Source organism: Coenobita brevimanus, chromosome 1 (genome assembly GCF_032717465.1).
Source record: "Coenobita brevimanus isolate Jiangsu-jjx chromosome 1, ASM3271746v2, whole genome shotgun sequence".
In the NCBI taxonomy this organism is placed as follows: domain Eukaryota; kingdom Metazoa; phylum Arthropoda; class Malacostraca; order Decapoda; family Coenobitidae; genus Coenobita; species Coenobita brevimanus.
The window spans coordinates 54,018,230-54,042,430 of NC_136954.1; the positions used below are offsets into that span (position 1 = coordinate 54,018,230).

Genomic DNA, 24,201 nt, shown 5'->3' on the forward strand with positions numbered 1-24,201 from the left:
TCAGGGGATATTTATTGTAGGCACAGCTAATGAACGCTGTATCTGACCCTCCAATTCCAATAATCCTTACTAAACCGAGTATATCGCCTGACGTTGCAATTATAAACTAAACTATATTCTCTTAACCTTAACTAGGCGTACAACTCCCATCTCATCATCTTTAGGGCTGTGCTGCAACAAGAAATTAGCTCTGAAATATGGTGCTACTCAGGAAGAAGTGATAAAGAAAAGGTGTGGAGCCGTATCATTGCCTTACTGTGCCACCTAACGACGAAAAATAATCTGTAAAGGGACCAAATTCCTCTCTTAGTTAAAATGAATGAACTAGAGTTACTGGGGAACACGTAAAGTGGCTTAAGTTCTTCAACTGAGATGTCTTTTATATTTCTCCCACAACCGTTCATTGTACTCAGCGTCTGGGAGATGCTTTGTACAGGAGGCATTACAAACAGTCTACATTAACCTCTTCACAACCACATATCTCTGCCCAAGAGGAATAAAACTGTCTGGTAGGACTAAGTATAAACAAGGCATGAAACTCTTACTGTTTTCCTCTCAAGAAATTATGCTGCGCGCGCGCTAGCGAGAGAGAGAAAGAAAGAGAGAGAGAGAGAGAGAGAGAGAGACAAACAGACTGACGGACAAACAGACTGACTGACTAACTGACTGACTGACTGACTGATTAACTGGAAGAGATAAGTAGACAGAAAGACAGACGGAGAGACTGGCTAAATGACTGACTGACTAACAAAAGACAGACTAACTAACTAGCTTACTAACAGAAACAGATAAAAGACATACAGACAGACAGAAAACAGACTGAATAACTGATTAACTGACTAACAGAAAGAGATATGCAGGCAGAGAAACAGACAGACGGAGAGACAAAGAGACACACGGAGGGAAACATTAATTTGAATAATTTGAGTGAAATATATCTGGAATGATGACAGACAATAAAAATGAGAGAGAGAGAGAGAGAGAGAGATCACAAAGTAAGTTCTATCAGTTCACGTGTGGACTGTATCACACTGTCACCTCTTCATCACCAGGACCTATTTTATATTTTCTGCTTCCTATCGCCAAACGAATTTATCCAACTTAGGAGAGAATTTTCTAGCTGGAGGTGTTACTTATAGGCTTTATTAACCCATCTGATATGACAGGCTTTTCCTGAGTTGAATATAATCACCTGTAAACTGACAGCATATAATTATGATAACAAAGCAGTCGTGGTAGTGAAAGGCTTAGCCACTTCAGTACAAGAACATAGTTTTGTGGTATATTCTTGCTGCCATTAGCCGTCTTTATTCAGTTCAGGATAGCCTGGTGGAAGTGAAGGGCTTAATGGAGGCTATAAACCCTGCCGTTTGAAAAGTCTCGGATAACTAGAGTAAATCTGCCGGAAGCAGGAGTAATAAAGATGTCATCGTAGTGAAGGTGTTAAGTGCCTGACTAGTAACAATTATGAGGGTGAACGACTGGAACATTATAAACCGGCAGGTAGGCTATAATCAGTGTACTTTCACCTGACGGACCTCTACCTCCTTCATCTTTATTACTGAGTCATATAATTGCATTATAATCCATGACCCTCAGCTGTGAGATACGGATGACCTCCTTGGTTACTACAACCGGTTTGCTTTCACCTGAAGAAACAGGGCCACGTCCGGAACTTGAGTACTAAGTCGTGGTTGGTGAAATTCGATGACCCTTTGCGTGAGGTCGGGATGCTTGGTTGCTGGACAGATCAACACTATAACATGATTACACCTAACCATCCACTTAACTGATCGGGGCTGGGGACGTTTGGTAGATCTGCACAAACACACTGTAGTAAACAAGGTTCTCTTAGGACCACATTTTCCTCCACTACATGTAATACGATGAGAAGTATATAGCCTATATGGAGTGAAGCTTTTGTACTACAGCAAGTACTGTGCTCGACATTCCACCTTCTTGTTACAAAAGTGCTTATGTTCAGCACCATCAAGCCTGCAACCAATAATTCACGTGGTTAATATGGCTGTGCTCACGTACGTCACATACTGTTTTATGTTGAAAAGGAAAACATACAACACATACACCCTGCAAAACTTTTGTATTAACTTGAAAACAGACCTAAATCAAGGTTTCTTCACTCCGAGATACCAGGACACACTGTATTCAAAATACTAGAAACGTATACATGTACAGTATATGAGTATGTATGTATGTATGTATCGAAGCGGTCGCCTCGCACACGCCTTTGTACAGTTGCGGGAAGGTCTACAATAGGAGTGAATATCAAGCAATGCGAAACGCGCGGCGGCAGGACACGAATAGGAATGGAAGGACAGGGCTGAGGCGAGGAGGGGAGGATTAGACAATACATGATCGAATTCAAAGCTTGAATAACACTGCTTAACCCAATGGCTGGCCGAGGCTTCCCACTGCAGTACAAAACACGCCTGTGTGACATAATTTATACACGCGCTTCATAAACCAGGTGAATAATGGGCGAATAGGCTATGAAATTATTGTTACATTAAAAAATAAAGAATGCGTCTACTTGCCTAACCTGACTAAAGCAATGAACAATGGTATACGCCACCCAAGATAAGTGAAAATAAACACGGTACATACAGTACAATGAATTTCGAATGACTTAACCCATTCATTACTGCCCCTTTTTTGGGGGGGCGGGGGGGGGGAGCAAGGGACCTCCATCTTATGGGAGATGTTTCAAGTGGTGGGGTTAAGAGATGCCATTCTTCTGTCAGAGAGTGAAGGGTCCTTACAGTACAAATCTGTTCATTCTAAAGTATTCAAAATTTTTAGAAAAAATGACATCGTACTGAAAGGATTAAATCTGCAACAAATAAAATAATGTATGGGCATAAGAACAGACCTGATGTTGTTACCGAATTGGCTATTTTGTTAAATCACATGAGCTACTGTTATCATAAAATGATTCAATAACAGTGTTTTACCAGCCTGATGTTACTACACACTGGTATGCCACATAGACTAAACCTTACCTTGTCATCAATACATGTTAGACCGAAAACATATTATTGTCAGTTTCTGAACTATGACTGCGGTTATTCTTTTCCACTGACTCTGCATTTTTACACAGTATATTTCTTTTTTTTAGACAGCTGAGAAACATGCGAAAGAGAAATGCGAGCTTATTCTGTACCTATTGATTATGCTGTAGCCGAAATATTACAGAACAGACGATATCTCCATCACCTACAAGGAAAGACACAGAAGTACAACCTGAGGGTTTCACAGGCCTTACTGGAGCAATAGACAGAGGAGTACTGAGGGAGTCGGGGGAGGGAAGCGGTGCTCATCACGATGCTGTGAAGCCACTGAAAGTGAATTTTGAGAAGCTGGTATCTGCCCTTGAATCATTGTGTGATCCAAGGCAAAATGTAGATACAAGAGGATGTGCTCCTAATTTACTGTCAGCTGCATGTGATTTTTCATTTTTAAGTTACCTTTCTTTTTGGTGTGAAGTCCTGGAAGAAGTTGATCTCACACAGAAGTATCTACAGACATTAGGAATCAGCCTTGAAAAATGAACTGTGAAACTTCAAGATTTAAAGCTATTTCTTCAAGTTCGGCGGAATTATATTGTGGAGAGGACTATCTAGTATGCAACTACAAAGTGTGAGGAAATGGGCATTTCCATGGACAGAAGAGGGAGGATAAGGTACACAAAATGAATGTCAGAAGAGCTGGCAAAAGATGCTGGACTCACACTGCCAGAGGAAGTGAAAAGGGTTTCGTCTGAATGCATAGATAGATTCTATCAAGAATTAGATAAACGTACAAAGGCATTGGAGAACATTCTTTCTATATTCGCTGTTATTTGGCTGTTGCAAATGAAGAACAACTTGAGAGGTTTATTCCAAAATTAAGCAAGATCTTCGACGAGTTCTTGGATGAAGACATCAAGGCAGAAATTGGACGACTTCGGAGACACATGAAAGCTGCCAAAATCAACTCAGATGAAGCAAAGAAGTGGACAACTTTGTAGTTTTTAAGAGTTTATTGTGAAACGGGATTTTTTGGAAACTCTGCCTAGACTGTCATTGTGCCAAACGTTCTTTTTGACTATCTGTGTGTCTGTTGCTTCATGTGAAACGAGTTTTTCAAAAATGAAACCTATCTTTGCTCTGAAATGAGTATAAGTAGCCTATACTAAGAAAATTAATGTTCAAGATGTAACTGACAACTTTGCAGAGGTGAAGGCTCTAAGACGGAAAGTTTGAGAGTGAACTGGTAACTAAGTGTGATTCTTTTTCCTCTTCTTCTTCTTTTTCTTTTTCCTCTTCTTCTTCCTTTTCTTTATTTTTCTGTTTCTATTTTAGTCCTACATCTATTTCACCTTCTTGTTCTCCATTTCCCCCTCCTCCTCCTCCTCCTCCTCTTCCACCTCATCATCATCATCATTACCATCACTATCCTCCTCCTCCTCCTCCTCCTCCTTTTTCTTTTTTGGGTGACATGGAAAGCTCAATGTTGAGAAATTATTTAAATCTTTTCCTTTTTACTTTCAGGTCTGTGATTATCATCAGAATATTGCTAATTACATGCATCCATAATCTGAAGAGCATTCAGTGTATGAACAAGATTTACAAACGTATTTGATAAACTTAATTACAGTCATAATAAATTTTACTGAATTTTCATTTGTATATTATTCACCTCTGGGAGGTAGGGGGTGCCAGTGGATAGGTCTGCCCCGGGTGCCAAATACTCTAGGGACGCCCCTCGCAATAGGACAGGTTACAGGGATAAGACAGTAATCGGAAGATCCAGAGGGATGAAAAGACTGACAGAGTGCGCAGTAGGCCAGGTATGTCGGAACTTTCTCCAAGGCTGTCAGAGATATCAGTAGGGTGCATTACAAGCTGCACTGCATCACTGAATATAGAATAGGTATAGGCTTGTTACCTGGTGGATCAGCAAAAAGAGAGAAGAAAGTGGTGGCGATCTGAAATCTCCTATTATGCAGATTTCTGACAAAGGAAGGGTGGCAAAAAATGTGTTTCACTTTAAATATAAGATGGTCGAAGAATTTTGCTGTCTGTAGAATTTGGGAAAAGTAAACGGAACAGAGAGACAGCCCTAGCTTGAGTGTAGAGAATACAGATGATTCAAGAAGGGGGAACATGAAAGCATTTCGGAGTGCTAAACGCACGTTCTTGCAATTGCAACCTTTGGCTTTGAAATGAGTACAGAGAACGTATTATGAGACAAAAAAATGGACTGCCGTTTGTTTTCTTAGTTAGCTGAGTCTCAATGAGGAAAAAGTGCGGTTTAGAAGAGAGGTGAGGTTCAACAGAGGAATGTGGAAGAAGGACCGTGAATGTTGCAGAACTGAAAATAGTGCTAAACAAAGGTCCAGGACATCATGTGCAGTTGCACCAAGGAAAAGGAATGAAGGTGGGGATATTTATGGACACCAAAGGCTGCAGCTTTTATAATCTCGGTATACACTATGTAATGTGCATGCAGTCTGGTGTAGACGGCTGGAAGAAAGCAGTTTGTGAAAGCACATTGAACTACTTTCCATTTTACTGAAACTGTTTATTATTCAAACACTGTCAGCCTGACAATGTTAACGTTTTAGCCGAGCATCAACAGCCTCGTGCTGTTTTCCAAGTTAAGACACGATTTTATTGGGCTCATGAAACTCACCTCAGCCAAAGGAATTACTACGATATGCGCTTCGAGAATGGCAATATCCAGTGATCGTGTACTGTACTTATGCAACGCTGGGAGGGGTGAGAATCATCAAAAAGAAGCAGAATGGAAGGGACATGATAATGAGACAGACAGACATACACAGGGTTAAGAGTGTGTAGATCATTGAATGTATGTATGTATATGAATGAGAGAGAGAGAGAGAGAGAGAGAGAGAGAGAGAGAGAGAGAGAGAGAGAGAGAAGAATGCAAAGAACAACCGATAATTACGTGAAATTAAACGGTAATTAGTAAGGTATGGATGATGCATAAAGACACCACTACCTGAATGAGACGAGAGCAATTATGGGTCATTAAACACGATACTGGGCTATTACCGAGACATTACAGGGTGAACACTGGGATTAGACGTCTAACAAAAGATGGATTCATTCATGGAGAGATATGCGGAGAAGGAAATTGATAAGTGGACAGACAGACAGGTATACTGACAATTATTTACGACAGGATATACAGGTACAAAAAGCTGAATAATGAAAATAGGCAGACAGACTGTGATATATAGATAAACAGATACAGACAGACAAATTGGTAAGTACACAGACAGAGAAGTAGACAGACAGACAGAGAGAGACAGACAGGCAAAGATAAATTAACAGATAGAAAGGTAAACAGACAGACAGAAAGATAGACAGACAGACTGAAATACTGACTGACTAAATGGTTGATTGACTGACTGACTGATTGATGGGAGGATTGATAAATAGAATTCTAAGAAATAATAAATGAATAAACAATGATGATGGTAACTGGAAGAAGAGGAACAAAGGAAAATCTAGAATGAGGCGAAGGAGTGTGTACCAGTAGGCAGACTGGGAAGAAAGAAAGGAATGACTGCTGTGGCGGCAGGATAAAGTGTAAGAATATTACAATACACTGGAAACTGACGTGTGAAGGATTGCAGCTAAGCCACGTTAAGTGCATTTTGCCTCCATACTTTAGCTTTTAATTAATTTTCCAGATCTACTGCTGAAAAACAAAAAAAAACTAATCACCTGATTATTCTTTTTATCAATAATAAACCTTCTATGTAGCTAACAAGAGGGTACGAATTCTTTTAAAACACAAAAGAACGAACTCTGCAAAGCCTGTTTCTGACAAAGTTAATTTAACAAACAAGTACAGTCAAACCGTGCAGCCTCAATCCACAGATGGGCACCATGTAGCCTACAGACTCACAGCAAAAGCCAGTAATACCATTGACCGCTCTGGAACGATTTCCGTAACAACAGGACAGTTAGCCCTAGCACCATTTTCTGTCCAGTAGTTTGGCGCGCTTTTCAACAGAACTATTCTCCACCACCTCCTGAATACGAGAAAACGAGCCGTACCCTGACCCACCCACAACTCGCTGATGAGAGGGAGAAGGCCAAACTCATGAATCACTCATTTCGAGATGTCTGGACACGTGTTTAAAAGACTGGAAGCCATAGGTAGTGGAAATATCTGCTTGAGGAAAACAGTTCCAGATTTAACCAGCAGCAAACATGAAAGACCGAAAGCAATTATTCACTCTTGCATTCAAAGGCTGGAGGGAAAAAGAGGTGAGTGTGTGGGTGGAAGGGTTCTCTGTGTTCCACGTAATGGGAATGGAAGGCATGCAGAAAGATCAGATGAAGAATAACCAGAATAACAGCGATACACGATTTCATGAATTCCCTCATACCTACTTAATCATCCGCATTATTGTTATGGACATAGCTCTACTATTTTTGTTACCTGGACTAAAGATTCAGTGGTATTTCCATTGTTTATTCATAGTAAGGACAGACTCACACTGATCCCTTTGATCCAAGGAGTTTTTTTTTTTTTTTTATTCTTCCTACCTCCAGAAAACTTTACTCAGCCATGGAAACCTCTTAGACTGGAAGGGTTAGTAACAGTACAGCCTTCATTAACCAATTCACTTTTAGAGGCCTTTTCCAAATCAGCACAATTTCGTCCGTTTTAACACATAAAAAAAAAGACAAGTGCTTGGGCTCAAGAAATTAGTGTATGTGTACACACACACACACACACACACACACACACACACACACACACACACACACACACACACACACATAAATATATATATATATATATATATATATATATATATATATATATATATATATATATATATATATATATATATATATATATATATATATATATATATATATCCAGGGGCAGGAGTCCACTGCTACTTGGCACGTCCCTGGCTGGTGGATAAGGTAAGGCCTTGCAGATATACGAGGTACCGTCTTAGACAGCCCGGACCTTGGGACCCTCTACAGATAATAAAACTCCAATGAATATACTGAATAAGGTGGTACAAAAATTACATTTCACCAGAAACTATGTGGCAGTGAAGTGAGATTATTTGCCACAATTCCCCCGACCAAACATACTCGTAAATTCGACAGTAAATGGTTTCAAGGACGTCCCTGTTGGATCATCGACTACTAAAGGTCCAATGCATTGCCTCCTGTGCTTACGGGTAGTGTTCCACCGAAAGTGAGTAGGCACTGTCTCGGGAAATCAGTGACCAGGCCATTAAACAATCTGAATTCCATGAAGATCTACACTTGCACTGTAATAAGCCTCAAAGATTACCTACCTGATACCTTAATGACTGAATTGGAAAACATTAGTTGCGATATTGTAGGTCTGAGTGAGATCCACGGAAAAGAGATTAATTCAGCTCCAAGACAGCAACCACCTATTTTACTACAGAGAAAGGCAAAATGAAAGAGTTAGTGGTGTAGGATTTCTAATTAACAGAACTCTTGCAGAGAACATTGTTAAATTCAGCAAAGTATCTGACAGAGTTCATGGATTGTAATTAAACTAGGCAAAAGATACACCCTGAAAGTAATACAAGGACATGCATCGACTTCTCAAAGCTCAGATTAAGAAATGGAAACATTCTATGACGACAATTCCCAGATTATGGAAGAAGAAAAGACCAGATATACTCATGAGAGACTTCAATGCAAAAGTTGGCAAATCGAAAAATGGAGAAGGATGTATGGGAAATTCAGAGTAGGAGAAAGGAATGACAGAAGTGAAGTGAACACATTCCTTCACAAAAGAACAGGGAGAAAATGGACCTGGAGAAGTCCAGATGGAGAAACAAAGAATGAAATCGACCTCAGTATAGCAGATATGAATTACACGATAATGTTATCAACAAATTTAGGAAGTGACCATAGACTGGTGGGTTGCGCAACCAAATTCAGGATCAGAAGTTAAAGCAAGAAATGATTAAAAACAAAAAGATATCCCCAATAAAAACAAGAGAAAACAAAGCAACCTTTAGCTTGGAAATAACGAACACTTTTCAGGCTCTAAGTTATGCTAAGTGTGACACTGGTAAGCTGAATGACAGACTAACAAAAGTGCTCAGAGAGTCAGCGAAGGCAGTAAGGAAAGCAAATACAACCAAAACCAACAAATATTAAAAAATTACCATTAAGCTCATGAAAAGAAGAAAGGAGATGAAGGTGAAAACAAAGAAAGATGAAATAGAAAGAGTGGAATTCAATAAACTTCTCAGCAAGAGACAAAAAGAGAAACATGGATCATATAAAAGAAACCATCAAAGTAGGAAGAAGTCAGAAACAGGTCCGAGGTAAAATGGCACAAGAAAAGCAACAAATCATATCATTGAAAGACAAAATTGATGAAGTCATTAAATGCAGAGATAGGAGGGTGAAGAGTGGTGAAGAATTTTAGAATGAATTGTATTATATTTTTTAAATAACAGAACAGAGGAAGGAAAAACAAATCAATCAATCATTTCCTGTGGCACCCTTGGGGATGCATAGGGCCTCGATGAACTCACACCACCACATCCTATCTTGTGCTAACTCCTCAAGATCTCCCCAACACTCATCTCCAGCTTCCCGTCTCATTGTCCTCACCCACGTCTCTTTTGGCCTTCCTCTACCTCTCCTACCAGGTGCCACCCACCCTGGTGTACCTTGTACTATTCCCTGTCTCCTATACACATGTCCTAGCCACTTCCATCGTGAGAATCTAACATATTCATCGATCGGCTGCACTCCCGTTATTTCTCTAATTCTACTATTTGGTATCCTTTCCCACCACTTAACTCCTAATATTCTTCTAAGTGCTTTATTTTCAAACACCAAGAATTTATTTTCCATAGTCACTGTGCTGTACCAAGACTCGTGTCCATAAATTAAGATACTCCTAACCATTACCTTATAAAGTTTGATTTTTGTATGCACAGAGAAATTGTTATTATTCCAAATATTTTTAAGCATTCCCATTGCCTGATTAGCCTTCTTTAACCTTTCCTCGAATTCAAAGTTCAAAGAACCATCCTTGGCTAAATAAGTACCTAAATATTTAAACCTATCAACTTGCTTTACAACCATACCTCCAATTACACATTCCTGCGCATTTTCCATATTCATATTGATTATTTCAGTTTTTCCACAATTAATAACCAAACCCACCTTGCGACCTTCACTCACCAAACAGTCCAACACTCTCTGCATCTCTTCTGGCCCATCACAAATCAAAACTATATCATCTGCATAATCTAAATCCAAAAGTTTCCTGTTCTCTCCCCAAAGTATACCTGCACCGGTTTCTGTTCCAACACGTTTCATAATGTAATCAATGACCAATATAAATAGTAAAGGCGATAGAACACCACCTTGAATTACTCCGGACTTGACTTCAAACGAATCACTCAGACAACAATCAACCATCGCTTTACAAAATGTGTCCTCATGCATGTTCATAATGACCCTCACAAACTCCTCTGGTATTCCATAATGTCTCATGATCTTCCCCATAGACTCTCTCGAAACACTATCAAAAGCCTTTTCAAAATCAACAAAACAAAGACTTAACGGTACTCTCATTTCATTAACTTGCTGCATCAAATGCCTAACTATAAAGATCTGATCATTGCAACCACGTCCCTTTCTAAAACCAGCCTGTTCATCCCTCAGAATACCCTCAACCACCGGCTCCAACCTATTTAACAACACTCTACTGAAAACTTTCAAAGCTATCGGTGACAAAGAGATTCCCCTCCAATTACCACATTCACTCAGGTCTCCTTTCTTCGGAACTTTAACAATTACACCATTCTTCCAAACTGATGGTAGTAACCCCGTCACCCATATCTTATTGAATAGCTTGGTCAAGATCATTATTAATCTATCCCCCTCCACTTTAAACATTTCCGGAAATAAACCATCCTCCCCTGGTGCCTTATTATTCTTTAACTGTTTTACTGCTTTCTCCACTTCTGCAAGCCTCAACTCTCCTGTTTCTATATTTAAATCTTCCTGAGCAGACGGTATATCCTCTTCTGGAGGTATTGGTCTATTAAGAACTGTCTCAAAATGCTCTTTCCATCTATTTTTAATATCTCCATCTTTGGTCAATAAATTTCCTTCCCTGTCTCTAATTGGTATTTCCTTGCGTTTACCTGCATTACCACTCAGTTCTCTAATCGATTCATATGCTATTCTTTGACTCTGTCCATCATTTTTGTTTATTAGGATTTCAGTCTCTGCAACCTTTTCATCCACACATCTTCTTTTATCTCTCCTAGCTAACCTTCTTACTTCTGAATTCAAACTCCAGTACGCAGCTCTTGCTAATTCAATCTCTCGTTCATCAACGCATTGCATCTCACTCCTCAATTTAGCCTCACCTCTCTTTTTTATCATATCCCACGTTTCCTCTGATATCCATTTCTTTCTCCTGAATCTATGTCTCCTTCCAATCGTACATTCAGCAGTCTCATGCAAAACTTTGTTCACATCCTCCCACATCTCATCTACACTTCTCTCCCCTCTTCCAACGTTTCCAACACCAAAAACCTATTTCTGCATTCTAATCTGAATTCCTCCTTTTCTTCTCCTTCTCTTCTCAGCTTAACAATATCGTATCTACCAACACCAGATTTTTCCTTCTTCTGATTTTTAAGTTTAAACCTTATTTTTGCAATGCTGAGTTGATGGTCACTACCAATATCCGCTCCCCGTTTAACATGAACATCTAGCAGAGAACTTCTATGCCTCCTACTGATAGCGATGTGATCAATCTGATTTTTATATTTTCCACACGGCGACACCCAAGTTGTCTTGTGTATATTGCAATGCTGAAAGAGTGTGCCCCCGATGACTAAGTCATTTGCTAGACAGAAGCTTCCAAACCTCACTCCGTTTTCACTCATCCTACTACCAACTCCCATCTTACCCATACATGCCTCAAATCCCTCATTTGAACAGCCCATTACTGCATTAAAGTCTCCAACGCAGATCAAAACATCATGTCTAGGTACCCTTCCTACTCCTTCTTGCAACTTTTCATAAAATGTGTCTTTCCTTTCATCGAGTGCATCATTAGTAGGTGCATAACACACAAACAGACTGATGTTGCCATGATTTGATTTAAACCGTGCGTATAGCAATCGCTCATCTATAGGATCCCACTCACATAAAGCCTTATTTGCTTTACAACCCAGCAACAATCCTACTCCCTGATAATGCATTCCGTCCTGTCGGCCAGATATCAATAAACGTATACCATCCTCCAAATCCAACTTATCGACTCCAGTTAATCTAGTTTCTGTCAGAGCACAAATATCAAGTCCGTAATTTTGAAAAACCTTCACTAACTCATCGATTTTACCGTCATGATTTAGCGTTCTCACATTCCAGTTACCAATTTTAATTGTATTTTTTCCATTGACAAAGGAATTAGATTGTAACTGAGGCAACCGTGAGGTTCTTAGCACCCCCTGCCCATTTAAGGGCTGCACGGGACTGGGGGCCATTATTGTTCTTTCAGAGTCCATCAAGGTTTCTTTGGCTAACTTCCTGAACACCTCGCCATTGTGTTGCAGTCGCAGTAGGCAGCTAACTTGCCTGATTGCCCACACCCGAAAGACCCAGCTATACTGTAGCCAGTCACGTGCCGGCATGCTTCCCAGCCATTTCACTCTCAAGGAGTTCCTCTGCCTGAGAAAGCAACCACCCCCCTGCTCCCGAGGGCTTTTGATCTGTGTAGGTAGAGGGCGATCACTCCCTCACTAGCCATATGAAAAAAATAAATAATCCATACACAAGATTACTGGTGTCCTCCATTCATAAAAAATCTGTAACATTTGGACTTGAACAGCTGTAGGTTGAAGTTTGGGGGGCAAACCACTCTGAGGAGGCAAATTCCAAAGTGATGCAATTCGGGGAATAAAAGAATTCCGATAGGCAGAAGTTCTGTTTCTCCAATATGGCAGTGTGACAGTCCAGTTTTGAGCGCTAACAGATGCCCGTGTAGCACGAAGGAAGGCATGGAGAGGTGGCACAATAGATGCAACTTCATCTGAGCATTTGCCATAAAAGTATCTGTAAATATTGCTAGGGAGGCAACTTTACTTCTTACTTGTAGGGGCGGTAGTTCGTTTGTAACAGTAGGGTAATTAATAATTCTAACAGAGCTGTTCTGAATATTGTCCAGTTTTTTAGTGCAACTTCTCCACATCCAGTCCACAGGGGTGAGCAATATTCCAGTTGAGAGCACACATGACTCTTGTAAATTATAGCTAACAGCTCGTCGGTGAAGAAGCTACGAAGTCCGTACAATATTCCAAGTTTCTTTGAAATGGCTTCAGCAAGTGCTCTAACATGAGCGGTCCACCTGGAGGCGTTATTAAGTGAAAAACCGAGAATTTCAATACTTTTAGAGACTAGAATATTAGTAGCACTGAAGGTAATATAGGAAGCAGGCAATATTTGTCTATTAGTAAACTGTGTATATTTGGTTTTCCTAGCATTAAACGAAACACTGTTATTTTGTCCCCGTTCAGTGATTTTAGATAAGTCTTAATTTATGGAGATTGCTGTTCTGAGTTGTGAGTCAGAGATATTAAACTTTGTGAATGGATGTTAAAGTGTAAATGAACTGTGAAGTGTTAAGTCATCTGCATATGAATGGATAGGATTATCGGTGACAGATAAGAGATCATTAATATGAATTAGGAATAGGGTTAGCCCCAGAACTAATCCTTGTGGCATGCCGGCATTAATCGAGTGGAAACTGGAATATGCATCACCTGCTTTTATCTTTCTGTCGCTAATATATGAGAGAATCAGCATTAACAGATGATAGGCCATAGCAAGGGAGTCTGGATAGCAGGGAATGGTGCCACACTCTGTTAAAAGCTTTAGAAATATCAAGGGCTACTGCATGAGTTTCTCCATACTGGTCAATTGACTGATGGATGGTCAGGAGACTTCGTATATCAACAGTGGATCGTTCTTGACGAAACCATACTGTCTGTCATCAATTAAGTCTTTGGAATCAAGATGTTTAACTATCGGTATATGCCTGTTAATAACAATCTCAAATGCTTTACCAAGAGAAAATGTGATAGTAATTGGTCTGTAATCAGAGGGGTTACATGAACTTCCTTTCTTCGTTAAAGGATGGACATTGGCTTCCCTCCAAGAATCAGGGAATGAAAAAGTACGTATGCATAATCTAAATAAGTTAGCTAGTACAGGAGCAAGTTCTGAGGAACACTATTTCAATGCAATTGGAGGTATGCCATCTGGACCTGGAGCTTTGTTGGTTGGTAAATTGTCTTGGATGGATTTTACTTATCTAGTCCGTATCTACAATGAAGCAGTTTAGGGAGACTCAAGTTCTAGTACAGGGGCGCTCTGGCTGACTTCCTCTAAGGTAGAAAAAAAAAATTACTGGCAAGGATGTTTGCTTTACCACGGGCATTATTTATAGATTACCATCTGAAGATTTTTGTAGAGGAATGGGAGATGACTTGTTAAAGTAATTATTGAAAGAATTGAGAGCTGACCAGAATATTCTATTGTCATAAGGACCGTTTCATAGTTTGGATGCTTGGATGTGAAGAAAGTTTGATTTGGAGATATTTATTACTGTTTTTGCATGGTTTCTAGCAATTTTGAAATGACTAAGCGGTTCAGATGTTTTTTATTTTTAAGTAAGAGTTATACTCTAAAGACTTCTGGGTCATTGCTCTGGCAAATTTGCTATCAAAACGTTTGTGGGAGTACGATCTTTTAGTGAACTGCTAACTGGGCATGAACATTAACATGGGACTGGGTAGAACTCTTGTCACTGGAGAAAAAAGACTGATACGGAATATTCATTCATTTTCATTCATTGCCAGACGCCATGTATCCCAGACGGGGTGGCCAAAGGCTTAGAGTTAATTGTTTTACAGGGAGGGGCACTAATCCTCCACCAACCCCACTTGACACGTAGGGATGCCAACAGCATCTGGTGTTCCCAAGCGGTCACCCATCCAAGTACTAACCAGACCCAACGTTGCTTAACTTCACTGATCGGACAGGAAGCGGTGTACTCAACGTGGAATATCAACAAGATAATTTCTAAATCCAACTCAGTCTGCCCTATCAAACAGCCATCTGGTCACTCTGACGGGATGATCCAAGTGGTGACAGTACCTTTATATTGTAATGATCTGGACTGTTTGTCAAGAATAGGTCCAATAGACAGGCGTTATGGTCAGGAATATCTGTTTGTTTGTTTTTTAAACCAGTTGCATGAGATTTAATGATTCTGAAAACAGCTTACATTCTAGACCAGTATCGTCAGTCCTGGCAGAATGCAATAACCATTCTACATTATGGACGTTAAAATCGCCCAAAATGGTAATCTCAGTGCTAAGAGTGAGGTTAAGGTTAGTCAACTGTATGGCTATGGAGTCAAATAAGCTGGGTTCTGAAGAATCATTGGGAGAGTGATAGACTAAATAGATATATTTGGTAATATTTAGATCATTTAGTTTATATAAAGAAAAATCAAAATTAGCTCGTGAAGTTCAAAACAGTGTCAAGTGTAATTTCAGACTGGATATAATAACAGGTGCCAACCTTGGTAAGGAAGTTTGTGAGAAGGAAACCAGACAAATGAAATGGGGATATGTCAGTAGAGGGAGAGATCTGGGGTTCTGTGAGGAGCAGGGCAGGTGGGGATATTGAATGGAGGAAAGTGTGAATGTAATTCTGACTGGTATTAAGACCACGGGTACTGAAGTATAAAGCCTAACCTGTGCTTCTCCGTTGACTAGCAGGAACAGTGTTTGCAACAACTGCTGTTGACAGTCGCTTGATTGTGACCAGGAAGACCTTATGCCGCCAGCCCTACCCTATCGGTGGCGGCAATCCGAGATATCAACGAATTTGCTGATAATAGTGCAGCGGCTATTGCTATGGGGGGGGGGAAGGAGTGGAAATAGAAGGCGTGATATCTAATGTGCATGTAGGGTGGTGTAGACAGACGAAGGTATAATGAGAGTATGCTGGCCTACTCTCGGTGTTAATGGGAGAAATGAAAATGTTCAGCAAAGGGAGATGGTCAGGAACAGGTCCTGAGGGCTGGTGAAGTGGGTGCTCCAGCTCTCCATGTCACCAGCTTGCCATCCACCTTCTGGAGTACCGCCCTGTTCGACTGGTGCTACTGTCTGCTCCACGCATCAAAGACTATAGTACCAATAGTTCGCTTTTCAGCTGACACAAGTGAAATACATGAGGTATCACCGGACGAAGTAAACATTTCTTTTAAAAGTATGAAGAGAGGGAAGGCTCCATAAGATGAAACAGTAGCAGATTTACTGTCGGATGTAAGAGTGGAATTACAAACCAATCTCGCCCACTTATTTACTCGGTGAATATAGGAGATAAAAATTCCCCAAACATGGTGTAACGCAATAGTTATTTTGCTCTACCAAAAAAAAAAAAAAAAAAAGGCGACTCAAAAGATCTAAGTAATTATCGACCCATTAGCTTATTATCAGTTCTTTACAAACTCTACACTAAAGTCCTTAAGAACAGAATAACGACAAATTTAACCAACCTCGTGAGCAAGCAGGATTCCGAAGCGGGTATTCGACTACTGATCATCTAAACACAATGAATCAGGTAATTAAGAAAACTACAGAATAACCACTGTGCTTACGTTTTGTTGATGATGAATAGGCTTTCGACTCAGTGGAGCACATAGCGATTATAAATTCATTGCGAGAACAAGGAGTAAATAAGAACATTGCAAAACTGTTCCAAAACACATATGAAGAGGGAACTGCTTCAGTTAAATTACATAAAGACTCGGAAAAAATTAACATTCTGAAGGGCGTGAGTCAGTTAGATACAAATTCGCCAAAAATTTTTACAGCATGCCCAGAATGTATTTTCGGAAGGCTAGACTAATACAACAAAGGAGTAAACATCGATGGAGAAAATCTAAACCTTTTAAGATTTGCAGATGACATTGTCCTAATCTCAAAATCAGCAGAAACATTGCAAGAAATGTTAAATGACCTAAACAGAGAAAGTCTTAAAGTAGGGCTAACGACGAACCGGAGTAAAACTAATGATAAATCCAAATACACCAAAGAGCGTCATCAGAATAAGAGAAACAATTCTTGAAGAAGTGGAGTACAGTTACTAGGGGCAAATAACGAAACTAACGAGAGACAAATACACCAAAGAGCATCATCAGAATAAGAGAAAAAATTCTTGAGGAAGTGGAGCACAGTTACTAGGCGTAAATAACGAAACTAACGAAAGACCATGGTAGCGAAATAAAAGGACGCATTACAATTGGATGGAAAGCTTTCGATAAACATAGAGACATCATGAAAAGTTGCTTGCCAATGTATGAAAAGAAAAGTATATAACGAATGTACAATCCCAACTATCACATACGGTTGTAAAACCTGGAAACTGACAAAATCGATGGAAAAATCAACATATCCATTCTCAAAGGGCAATGGAAAGGTCAATATTGGGAATATCTTTAAAAGACAGGAAAAGATCAGCTTGATTGAGAGAGCACACTAAATAAAAAACATTATAGAAGTTATAAAAGAACGGAAATGAGGTGGGCAGGTCATGTACCGAGAATAAGGGATAACCGATGGAGCATGAATCTTAATGACTGGACCCCAAGAGATTGTCAGCGTAGCAGAAAAAGGCCAGTCAGAAGGCAGCCAAATGAAATAGGGAAATTTGCAGGCAAAACGTGGCAGAGACTGGCTGTCAAGAAATTCGTGGAAAAGGTCGGGGTTGGCCTTTGTTCACCAGTGGACTTCCAATAGTTGATGATAATATATATATATATATATATATATATATATATATATATATATATATATATATATATATATATACACACAGACTCTGATTAGGTATGAAGTGAAAAATGGTATCACTGAAAAATATATCAAGGACGTAAAAATGTGATGTAAATGAGTCTGATGATCGTAGAGAACAAGACAAGGTTTTTACACGGCATGTCCACAAACAGAAATATATAGTGGATGTGACTACTCGTACACTCTGCCCACCTGAACGTGGCCTTAAAGTGCAGTCTCCCCTTCTTCTGTGCTGATCTGCACCATGTAATTGACACCAAAATACGATGGTAGTCGCAAATACGTGCTGTAGGAGATGAGGCAGAACCGTATTATTGTCTTATTCTGCCATCCATCTATGGGGAACAAGCTGCAAAACAATGAAGATTTCCGGAAAGTTAAGGTGGAGGAACAACAAGGTGATGGAAAGGGTATACAGTACGGTTCGAGTATAGATAGATAGGTACACACACACACACACACACACACACACACACACACACACACACACACACACACACACACACACACACACACACACACACACACACACACAGATAGATAGATACTTAGACAAAGATACTAGTAGGTAGGCAGAAAGAATAGACTGAGAGAAAAATAGGTAAATGGTCAGATAAACAGGTAGGTAGACAAGAGACCGCATGGCAATGTTATGGATATGTAAGTGTTTGTACTGTAAATGAGGTATGGCGGGTCAAATAGGACAAACGATACATTAATATAACCGTTACCACCCAAACCTTTTCCACCACCCAACGCATCCCAAAAAGTGTCCTTTATCTTTGGACACACCTCTTAGACACACCCAAGATGCACACCACACGCACCTCTAACACACCCCAGACACGACCATGTGGATGCAGCAAAAATCGTCGATGGAAGTGAAAGTGACGCTCATAAAACATTACAGTTGCACCTTGCCAGACTTGGTCCTTCAAAATGGGTACAATGTGTGTGTGTGTGTGTGTGTGTGTGTGTGTGTGTGTGTGTGTGTGTGTGTGTGTGTGTGTGTGTGTGTGAGAGAGAGAGAGAGAGAGAGAGAGGTGCATCGTTTTTCAGGTTGACATGTGAGAGCACTGTTCTGTTCTACAGGTATCAGTGAAGCACTGTTAATGAGTCCATAGGATGGAGCTGTGGATATCCTGATTAAAGGGATGTGTGGTTCATTGAGATGGAAATACTGATAGTTAACTCCTATTCTCTCTCTCTCTCTCTCTCTCTCTCTCTCTCTCTCTCTCTCTCTCTCTCTCTCTCTCAGATCTACAAAATGTCTGCGAGGTTGTTTGCAGGAGGACACAATACGACTATGGCAGCTGTTCTATAAGAGTGAGGAAATCATTGACTACTCCCTGATGAAAAGATCATGTCTCCTTTTCATAATTTTGCCAGCACCAGACTACAGAATTCAGCTTATGATCGGCCTCTGCTAATAGAACAGATTAAGGAAAGCTACATCTTATCCTTCCAGTTCACAAAAGTCTTGCTCAATTTAAATAAATTTGTCTGGATACAACACGAACAAAATATAAAAGTTATTGCACAGAAAGAGTGTGGCGGCGGAGGCGGCGGTGATGGTGATGGTGATGGTAGTGCACTAAGTAGAATGGTAGATGAACTAAGAAATTACAGATGACAGAAGAAAGTTAACAGGAAATATGAAGAAGACAAAGTGTAATTAATCAATGGAAAAAAAAACGAAGTTAGAAAGTAATATTAACACTTGAGAGACGAGTTGTTCATGTGAGGAGACATGATTAGGAAAGAGGCAACGAGGAAAGGAAGCAACAAAGTGAAATTGGAAGAGGAAGGGTAATAGCGAGATAGCCTAAGATGTCTTTTCGTATTTACTTCATAATACGCTGTCTCTATACTATTTTATCCAGCCCAAGGGAGAATTTTTCAGTGAGATGAGCTGCTTCAGTACGGGAACTTTTTTTTTTTTATTCGCGTTATATCCTAACGATTCCGTGTCGCTAAAAAGAAGCAATTAGAACTGAATGAGTTTTATATATCCGTCTTTAACCCTGTTGCCACGATGCCACTCTTTGAATCTGCATCAGATAGCCTGGCAGCAGCAAAAATGAGAAAAATGACGTGCTTGGGATGAAGAGGTTAAAAGAAATTATGTGTAAGGAAAATGGCGGATTTTGGCACAAACAAAAACATCTCCAGACAATTTAATTAGGTTAGGGGAGACTTTACAAATTGACAAGGTTACTGTAAGTACTGCCTTTATCATAAAAATTATCTCTCCTTGTTCAAGGGGCTCAAAATGAGAAGGGAGGAAGGGAAAGGAACAAAAAGCTACTTGCTAAGAAAAAATTAACGCCTCGTAACCAGCGCGTGTTTTTCACTTTATCACCACATGATTTATATCAAGGCGATTTTATTCAGCTTACTGGAGAATTTTTGACTTTGAGATGTTATACATAGCCATAGCTTACCTTTGCACCATGAAAGTTGATAAAAATAGTTGAGAAAAGAGAAAGTATGACAGATGTACCCGAACTGAAGGAGCAAACAGAGCGAACATGGAAAGTGCAGTAAGACAACGACAATGATGATGATGACGATGTGAATCAGATTAAGTAAAGGACAACAGATTACAATAAGAGGGTAAAGAAGGAATTCAGGAAAGGAAAGCATAGTAATAATAATAATGATGATAATGATAATAATAATAATGATAATAATAATAATAATAATAATAATAATAATAATAATAAACAACTATTATTATTATTTTTTTTTATCATTATTATTAGTATCTATTGCCAGACCCCTTACTCCAGTAAAGGTGGCTCCAAATAAATCGCCCCCACGTCGCCCTGTCCTCTGCCATTTGGCGGTCCCATCTCCATCCTTTTTCATAAATCTCTCCACTCCATCCTTTCATCTCACTGTTGGTCTCTCCCTCCTCCACTCTCCCTCCATCTGACTCACATACACTCTTTTAGTCAGTCTCTTAATTTTCATCCTCTCCATATGGCCAAATCATCTCATAATATTTCTCTTAACACTTTGAGTCACATCCACATCAACACTACAACGCTCCTTTACTTTCCCATTTGTCTGTGTTTCTTGATGTTACGCCACAAGCTCCTTTCAAGTAGAGCATTCCCACTGCTTTCACTATTGACTTGTGTCCTTCCGATAGAGTCCAACCTTCACTTCCATGATTATGTCAGAGTGATGATCACAGTGCTAGATAGGCAGCAACTTGTTTACTTCCATGTTCACTTCCCCATTCTTTACCGTTGTTTTCAGTGAACCAGCAGCCTTTCTATCCTGCTGCACCCTTTCAAGCAATTCATCCTCTAAATTTCGATCCTTACCCATCACACTACCTAAGTACTTGAATACATCCACATTCTCCATTTCCTCACTATCCAGCCCTCATAACTTTACTCTTATCTACATTTACGTTTAGACCAGGTTTCCTACATACACTCCCAAATTCATTCACCAAGCCTTGCAACCTTGCAGCTCACATTCATTTTCAGCATTATCAGCAAGCCACAGAACAGGAAGTTTCTATACTCTACCCTCTTTCATTTCGACACTTCAACATCCACTGTTATGCCTAGTATCTCTTTTATATTTCCATCCTTATACAAACTGAATAACCATAGAGACATAACATATCCCTGCTTCAATGCAACACTCAGATCAAAGAACTCACTTAATTCACTGTTCACACGAAGTGGAGCCCTAGCGCCTTCATACATACTTTCCACAGCATTCAACAGAGTCCCATCTACTCCATATAATTTTAATACCGTCAACATTCCCTGTTACCTTCCTCATTCCTTGTCCATCTACCCTGTCAAATGCTTTTTCCAGGCACATGAAGGCAACATACAACTTGTTTCCATTTCTACTCACTTTTCCACTAAACTTTGTAGAACAAATATTTGATCAACGCAGCTTGCTTCCCCTCCTTAACTCTTCTTGTTCTTCTTTATCTAATTCCTCGGTTATTACTCTAACTGTATCGATAAGTATCCTAATCCTGTGTAAAAATACAGGTTCTCTCTTCAAGTATCCTAATATATATTTTTCCTATTACACTGAGAAGACAAATACCCCTATGATTGCCACACATTTCACTTTCCTTTTATTTCTTTGCATAAGGGATCAATTATTCTCTGTGATCCTACCTTCCTTCCAGGCCAATATGCACATCTTTCATATCCATTCTATCACTAATCCTTCCCTTTATCTCAACACTTCACAACACACTCCAGCAATTCCTAGAGCTTTCCCCATTTTGACTCTTCTTTGCTTCCAATACTTCCTTTCAATTTATCTCATCCTCCCTACCTGCCTCATTTCTTCTCCCAGCTATTCCTCAACCACTTATACTTTCGCTACTTTCGTTCTTTATGTTTTACATATCTTCAAAGCGTTCTCTTCATATGCAAACTTTTTCTCCCGTCTGTCTCCATCAGTATTCTGCCACTTTTATCTGTCACTCCTCTACTGCTTCTCTTATCACCCTGTCTTATCTTCTTGACCTCTTTCCAAAACAGTTTCTTATATTCCGTCCACTTTACACTCAGATTTATTCCAAACTCCTCATCCACACTTTTCCTACTCCTACTCTCTCGTTTTCACCTCTCTCCTGTTCTCTGCATATAACTCTGTTTTTCCATCTCTCCACATCGTCCAATTCTATATTCCCATTCAACCATCATATGCATTCTTCTCTGCCACAGCCCGCTTCACTTCTTCATTCCACATGCTGTTCCTCGTACCCTCCTTACGTCTCCTCTTTAATGCACACACAATAGCCTATTTGATCTGATCTGAGAAGAGACGAACCTTAAGCTTTTGAAAGCTGGCAGCTGATTGGTTGTCCGAGTGCATTCATTATTAACGATGCATTTTAATTATTTTTATTTTATGGGTTTCAGTAGCCCTTTGATGATAAGAATGCCAAATAAAATATTATAGAGTACATAGTTATTTGCATATATTAAATTAAAAACAGCGTCACACTAAGTTTATCAGATGGCCTAGATACATGTGAAATTTTGAATTCTCTGAATAATTCAGAACACGTCCAGGTAAAGTTTTACAAGTACATTGATTTTTTTTTTTTTTTTACTCAGGCAAATTAAGGTAAATTTTGTCAGTACTGCGATAGTTCGTTAAAGTATAACCGAGCAAAACATCTGTGAGGGAGTGGTTGGATGACGACGGCGAAGATCCAGGCTATCAGACGTTGTCTGAGGAGATTGCCGCTGTTGTCTCTGCAGGGCCAACAGAAGACAGTGACGAGGACGAAGACCCTGACTCTGAGCTCCCCGCCACTCAATCACTCCCTTGTCTTGGTGCGCTACGTGCCAGCATTGAGCAGGTGCTTGGTTATGTCGAGCACCCTCATTGCGACAAGGAGCTGGTGCCACTCAAGCTGGCGATCGATCTGCAGGCAGACAGGGAAGCTGTCATCTTCCGTTAGAATCGTCGCACATATCGTCAGACCAAGATCAACTCCTTCCTCAAGCCTGCAACCCCCACTTATGCGAGCTCGTTCTCCCCACCACCTTCGTCCCCAGTCTCCACTCTCGGAGCCGCAACCAGGCACATTGAAAGCCATTGAGTCGCCGTTAGACGTGAGCTTGTGGCTGTCTTCAGAGTCTCCTGAGGTGGGTAGACCTTCATCACCTTGCCGAACGTCCCCACTCATCACCCAGCTCCAGTGAAAGGAGGAGGAGGAGGTGTTTGACATTTGTTAAGCACCAGCTGGGGGGCTACCTGGTTACATTGCCTGTCTGCCGGTCACTGAGTGGTAAGTACTGTACTCTCTGTGGATTTGTTTGGATTTTTATTGTTTATTCATTGTTTTCTTATTCTCTAGCATTATATTGGATATTCCCATGTGTGTTTCGATGTCTAATACAGTACTGTACAGCATACAGTCTTGTTCAATAGCTGAAGCACCGAAGAACACTGCCACAATTTGGCGGGGGACGGTACATTTAGGTTGGGTATGGGTAGGGCATTGGTAAGTAGGATATTGCTCCGTAACCGGATTTCGTCCTTATCCGGATACATTCATGGCTTTATTACATCGGATAATCGAGGGATTTCTCTGTCTCTATTGAGGGCTGATCTGATTCCAGTGGAGAGCTGTCCCCTCCAGCGAAAATGCGAACCTCCTAGTGTGAGTGTGCAAGTGTACCCAAACTCCCTTGTGAGGTGTAGACAAATATTGTCCAGTGCTGGAGATGGACTTGCAT

The 24,201-nt window shown here is 40.1% G+C and overlaps 1 protein-coding gene and 1 pseudogene across 1 annotated transcript in view; both read right to left on the reverse strand.

Annotated features, from left to right (window-relative positions):
- The window catches only part of LOC145403741 (prohormone-1-like), a 262,303-nt gene that overhangs the window by 148,668 nt on the left and 89,434 nt on the right, over positions 1-24,201 (reverse strand). The window lies entirely within an intron of this gene.
- Positions 15,046-15,164, reverse strand: LOC145417063 (5S ribosomal RNA; annotated as a pseudogene).